Consider the following 6000-nt stretch of genomic DNA (forward strand, 5'->3'; position numbering starts at 1 on the left):
CAGCAGCTCCTGCACCCTCCTGCCAAGGAGGAACTGCTAGTTTGACATTTGGGGTCTTGCTCTGGCCTGCTGGGCAAGTGATTATACCATTTTTGCCACATTCAGGGTGCGTGAAGCAGATTGTTCATTGCCCGCACAGCTGTTTTGTGACATGCCTCCGTGGTGCTGGAGAGCAGCCAGGACATGCAGTGGGACCATTAACTGCTGTGACCCTCTCTGCAAGATCCCCTTCATCCCCATAGTCTTTATCTTGGCTTTTACTGAATTTTGTCTTGACTGTGGAACAAAAGTAAAAAGAAACAATGGCTTTTTGAGGTGACTTTTGTGTTTCTGCCCCTCCAAATGGGTAGATACCTCTGCCTGACACCTGAAGGGCAGCATGTTCCAAGATGGGCGTTTCACACCGAAAATCATGCTAAATCAGGAAAATTTATGTGGATTGACTGGAAATCCCAGGAAAATGAGAATGAAATGAGAAAGATGTTTATCTGATGGCTGTTTATGACATAAAGTGACCGGCTGCTAAAGCACGAGGCCTTCCCCTGGAGGCAGGGCTGTGAGGTGTGCTGAGCCCTGGTGCTGCTGGCTGTGGTGCCTCTCTTCCCACCCATCCCATGGCTGCAGTGGGGCTGGCCCGGCTGGAAGGGTGCCGTGCTGGGGTGAGCTCAGTGATTCCACCTCATTCCCTTCTGCAGGGGCTGCTGTGGGAGGAGGTGAGCTGTGTGCCCCTGGGAGGGGATGAGAGTCAGACCCGGGCAGGTTTTCTCTGCGAGGGCATGTGAGGAGCTTCTTCTTGTGTGATGCTGAGCTGGGCTCCAGCATGGCCACAGCAGCTCTCGTGAGGTGAAATGAGGAGGGCCCTGGCCTGTTGCTTGCATTCGCAACCTTTTCCTCAAAATTAGGTGTCTTACAGGTTTATGAGAAGAAGGTAGTTTTTTATTAGACTAAGTTGTTTTTTTGTTATGCACTTTGGTCCTGATTTGTTGGGTAATGCTCTAATGCTACTTGGCAGCAGCTTATGTATAAAAACGTGTATATACATTACATATATCAGTGTATGAAGGCACTTTCTCACCACTACGGGAGAATTCCCAAAGACTGTGTGTTGGCACTAGCTTATTTCCTAAATCTTATGTGTAGCCACGTGATATATTTGGAAAACACCTGTGTGTGAGGGATGAAAAATGCCACCTGCACTGCGATCTAGGGGGAAGAAATCCCGCCTCTTCCCCAAACAGTAACGAGGTTCACCTGTGCCTTGTTTTCCTTTTGAAAGCCAGGTGCCAGAGCTTGTGCTCCTTTCTTGAGCCACTGCTCATCACTGCTCTTGAGGTGGTAACAAGGAGAGTTCTGGTCTCAGCCTACTGTCACCTAGCAATGGACTGTCATGGGCTCTGGATGCTTCTGGAAGTGTGTTCAGGAAGAAAGACTTCCCATGGTGAGTCTTCCATGCTGCCTGGCTTATCTAGGGGCCTGCCTTTTTTAGCCTCTCTTTCTCTGTTTAATTGCCTGGTGTGGATGTCATGCCTGCAGGCCTGGATCTCCCAAACTCCTCTGGAATTCTTCTGGAATCCTTTTTAAAAAGGTCCCTCTTCTTAAAATTTGTCTTGCTCTTTGTTTAATGCTGGGTATGGACTGTGAGTGCTCTACAAGCTTATTTTGGCTGCTCTGAGTTCCCACTGACTGCTTATAGGTGTAGGAAAGCTTGATGTGTGCTGCTTATTGATGGAAAAAGAATTTTCAAAGATGTATCTCTTGCCTGATCTTGGAGGATTAATAGTGATCAGGTTAGGGAGAAGGGTTTGTGTTTATCCCTGTGTGATCTCTGTCAAACAGGGAGCCCCACTGCAATGGCAGATGTAGGATTAAGAAAGAAAGGCTTATGCAGGGTAGACCTTCCTGATGTTCATTTCTAAGAGTGTCAACTCTTGTCTCTGGCATGTTAGTACAGTTGTGATTGTGAGGTTCTGAAGTGTTTGCTTAAGTTACTTTAAATATAGAAGTCTGGAATTTTCCATAATATTGAGGTTTTACTATCCTAGCAAATACCTATAAACGCCTATGGTAAGGACTTGGCCTACCTAATTGTTATGAAATCAAAGTAATAAATACTCGGAGTCTTTGCAAATAATAAACAGCCAGTGTTTGCTCTTTATAGCTTTTCCCAGTAGATGGCACTGTGGTCCCACAGAGCGAAAAAGAGGAAAGCAAAACATTCCCAGACGTCCTAAAAATAGAAACCATTTGCTGAATGCTCTGTTGTGCACTGTGGCGAACAATAGGTCAAAATTTCAAAGGTTGCTTAGAAAACAAAGTCCTCTGGAGGTATAGTTGCATTTTGGTTTTGTTTTGGGTTCCACCACCACCTCTATACGTAACATCTTGAAGAGCTTTCTGAAATTAAAGTCTATTGATCTGTTGTGTTTGGAGTGACGGAGATGAATGGGGTGTATCATGGTTTTTTTAAGTCTCTATGAATTCAGTCCTGTGTCAAAGTTCCAGTGTAGCAGGCATAACTTAGATTCTCTTAAACAGTGGTGGGTTTTTTGGTGGAATAACTGGCGTTAGAGGTTTTCATGCATGGCTGCCTGAAGTCCAGGTGGCTGCTTCCCACTGTGAAGAGGAGCCATTGGGCTTGGAAACAGTAGTTGGGAGGAGAGGAATGAAGTGTAGGTGCTTGCAAACTGTATGGAAGAACTCTTAAACCAAATACAAATACTCTGCTTTTGTGGAGAAAAGATAAGGTAAAAGTGGTGAGAAAAGGAAAATAAAAAATCATGTGGAAGCCTCCTTGAGAAAGAGAAGGGCTGAGAGATGAGGGGGACAGTGGGGCTGATGCAGGCTGATAGAAGGTGGAGAAGTGAGAAGAACTTGTAAGAGGAGTAGAAATGCATTGCTCTCTGAAACTAGTGAAAAGGATGCTACAAGGAGGAAACTAAAAGATAGAGGATATGGGCACAAAGAAGGAGAAAACAGAAGAGTCAGATAGAAGAACCTAGGTAAGGAAGCTCTTAAAAAGAATTTTTAAAAAATCCTCCTGTCTGGCTATAGCTATATGAGTGTGCTGCCTAGGGCAGTGAAAAACAAATGAGTAAGTGTTAGCTAGTCAAGCCAAGCTAAGATGGAGTTGCTGTAGAAAGCAAATAGGCCTGTCCATTTTGCTTGAGCAAACAGAGAACTCAAGAGGCAAGTTTTTCTTCTCTGTGTGTTTTGAGTGGTTACTTTAGTGTGGCAATATAAGAGACCCCTTGGTCTCCCTAGGGTTTGAGGCTGGTGTTGGGAGGGTTAGAGAGCTCAGCTTTCTGGTTTGGAAAAGGAAGGAAATGGACAATCAGTCCTGGATTTTGTGCCCATTTAATTTTCTTGCTTGTGCTGAGTTTGCTGTGTTAGGCTCTGCTTTTAAGGTGGAAAAAGACTCTTGGTTTCTTCAAATAGTTTTGGTGCAGCCTAAATATTTGAAACTTTGGAGAAGTCTCAAAACACAGCAAAGCAAACTAAACCAAACCCAGAGGAAGAACAAGCTAGGGAAGTGGCTGAAAGGAAGGGGGTAGTCAGAGAGTCTATAATTATGAATGTTGGGGAAGGGATGCTCTCTTGAAGTAGGCATTTGAGTGTGCACAGACTGCTTTAGTTCAGAGATCTTTAAATATGGGGTAGCAGATTTATGGCAGTGTAAAGAAATACTTCTGGAAATTTAACTATATATATATAATAAAATGTACATAATAATATTATGAAAGAAGATACAGCAATAATTTTAAAACCTGTCTTTTGAAAATATGATGGAAAATTCTTAAGAGGCAATTGTGCTGGAAGTCATGTGGCTGCATGGTATAACTTAGATGGTTTACCGGTTTTGTGAAGAGAAGCTGTCAGTCAATAAACACAAGCATTCAAAACCAGTGTGAGGTCTCAGTGTCAGTTGACTTCACTGCTTGCATTTATTTTCCATTTATCCTATCTACTGAAATGGGCATGATAATTGATTAATGGTACATCTTAATTTTAGGCACCATTTATGTCCTGTGTAAAGAAGGATATACATGTGTCTTTATGGAAAGACACCTCACACTTGTGCCAGCACACTTAAAAGCCATTTAATCTTGAAAAGCTATTAACAGTGCAAGTTTATGTAGCTTTGTCAATGAGCTGCCTCACTTTTTTTTTTTTTTTTTTTTTTTTTACATTGTTGTGTCACTTGGAAGTGAAAATATATCTGCCTCAAGGCTTATGGCAATTTTGTAGAAAAATTATGCTGGATTTGGGGTGCTTTTGAGGTTGTCTGTATTAAGTGCCTGGATCCAGATTTGGGAAGTTAAATCTCGTTCATGCTCTGGGCCATTCTGCCCCTCTGTCTCTCCTGATCTTACTTCTGACCTGTCTTCCTCCTCTCAGGAGGGATTCAACCTCAAAAGCTAAAGGGTTGCCTTGAACCTGGCACTGGTTTAGGGAAGGTGAGAAACATCCCTTCAGATGCTTCCCTTGCCACCTGCATTTCCCCATACTCCCAACTGCCTCCTGAGGGGATTCAACTCATCTCCCACTTTGGTCAAGTGCTCTTAGGGGTTTCCCCTGTGACAGGAGGTCCACCCCTGTTGCTTTGTCTCAATACAGCTGTGACTGGGCTCCTGTAAATCCATGGTCAGTGGCAGGAAGTGCTGTGCTTCCTGGGGTAGCTCAGGTGGCTCTAGGTAGCTGCAGCTTGGGCCAGCTCTGTGGCCAAAGCCCTGTGTTGCCCTGACACCTCAGTAGTGCTTGTTCCTCCTTGAGACTTGCAGATCAGTTAAGGTTGGTGGCTGTGTCCTGTTGAGACCAGTGCCAGTAAAAGATGCTTACATTCAGACCTGTTGAGATTTGTAGGAGCTTGCATATGTATCATGTGTATTTAATGCTCTTATAGCTTTGAAAGTTTGACTCCTAATATTGAACTGTTTGCAAGGCCTCTATATGTTGAACATACTTCTGTGACAGATAGATTTATCTGATTGGGTCTGTCATTCTTACTGAGCTGTCCTGCATTTTCAGTGTAACCTAGCCCAAAAAATACTGCTTTTTATTATGATAAAGGAAATGCTTGGTTATGCTACTATTTCTCAATTTCTTAATACATAGTATCTTTGAAATTTTTTTTTTCCCCTGGAATTAGAGACTTTTGCTTCATTGTATGTACTAGGAGTGCTATTGTCTATCTTTGTGTTTGAGTGCAAGTATCTTTAATAGAAAAATAGGGTAACTATCTGTAGGTTCCTAGTAACTGTAGCCCTTTGACAGAATTCTTGTAACACTTGGACTAATTTTTCAAGCTGTTTAGGGATGCCTGCCTGATGTTGGTATTTGCCTGATTCTAAGCATCTGGGTGTTGTAAAGCATATCTAGCAAACGGACCTCTTATTGCAAATGTAATGTATTTGAAGTGCTCTTGCAGGAATAACCTCTGTCATGTGAATACTTCCAAAAGTAGAAGCCAACCTGTCAATGAATCAAGACTTTTGTGACTGTTTTTTTAAATGTAGTATTAATGTTTGGTATGAGTGGGTGCATTTTCACTGAGTTCTGTGAATTTGCTTCATGTTCCATAAGAGGATAAAGTTTGGCCCGAAGTAATGGGAAGCTTATGTCTGGCTGCAAGGAAACCAGGAAATTTATGGGGCTTTAAAGTATGACCCACTGCAATATTCAGTATGTGTGATTTTTGGCATGATTCAGCAGTAAATACTAGTTGAAAACAGAAGCACAAATTATAGGGTAAATAATTCAGACCAAAAAGAGGCCTACTTATGCATACATGGTAAAGGAAATGGAAATACAACCACAAAATACAATTGCTGGGAAAAACACCAACAGTTTGGAATGGTAACTGTTGGAACTGTGGAAATGATCTTCCTGGATGGCACCTGAATTGAGAGGGGCATAATGATCTCCTTTGTATGTATTTGTGTACACTGACCAGTAAATCGTGTGAGGCTGCTATGTTTGGCAGTCCTTGTTTTGGAGAGGACT

Source organism: Pyrgilauda ruficollis, unplaced genomic scaffold (genome assembly GCF_017590135.1).
Source record: "Pyrgilauda ruficollis isolate IOZ18807 unplaced genomic scaffold, ASM1759013v1 scaffold4, whole genome shotgun sequence".
NCBI classification, from domain to species: Eukaryota; Metazoa; Chordata; class Aves; order Passeriformes; family Passeridae; genus Pyrgilauda; species Pyrgilauda ruficollis.